Source organism: Chiloscyllium plagiosum, unplaced genomic scaffold (assembly GCF_004010195.1).
Source record: "Chiloscyllium plagiosum isolate BGI_BamShark_2017 unplaced genomic scaffold, ASM401019v2 scaf_11014, whole genome shotgun sequence".
Taxonomy (NCBI): domain Eukaryota; kingdom Metazoa; phylum Chordata; class Chondrichthyes; order Orectolobiformes; family Hemiscylliidae; genus Chiloscyllium; species Chiloscyllium plagiosum.
Window position 1 is genome coordinate 5,386 of NW_025214640.1, and position 360 is coordinate 5,745.

Below are 360 nucleotides of genomic sequence, written 5' to 3' on the forward strand. Positions count from 1 at the left end.
GGATAGGGTAAATAGACAAGGTCTTTTCCCCCCTGGGGTGGGGGAGCCCAGAACTAGAGGGGCGCAGGTTTAAGCTGAGAGGGGGAAAGGGACCTGAGGGGTAACGTTTTCCCCCAGGGGATGGTACGTGTGTGGAACAAGCTGCCAGAGGAAGTGGTGGAGGCTGGGACAATGATAACATTTAAAAGGCATCTGGATGGGGGACTTGAGCAGGAAGGGTTTGGAGGGATATGGGCCGGATGCTGGCAAACGGGACTAGATTAGGTTAGGGTTTCAGGTCAGCATGGACGAGTTGGGCTGAAGGGTCTGTTTCCCTGCTGTTTATCCCTATGAAACATGGAACGTTAGTCTTTAACATAA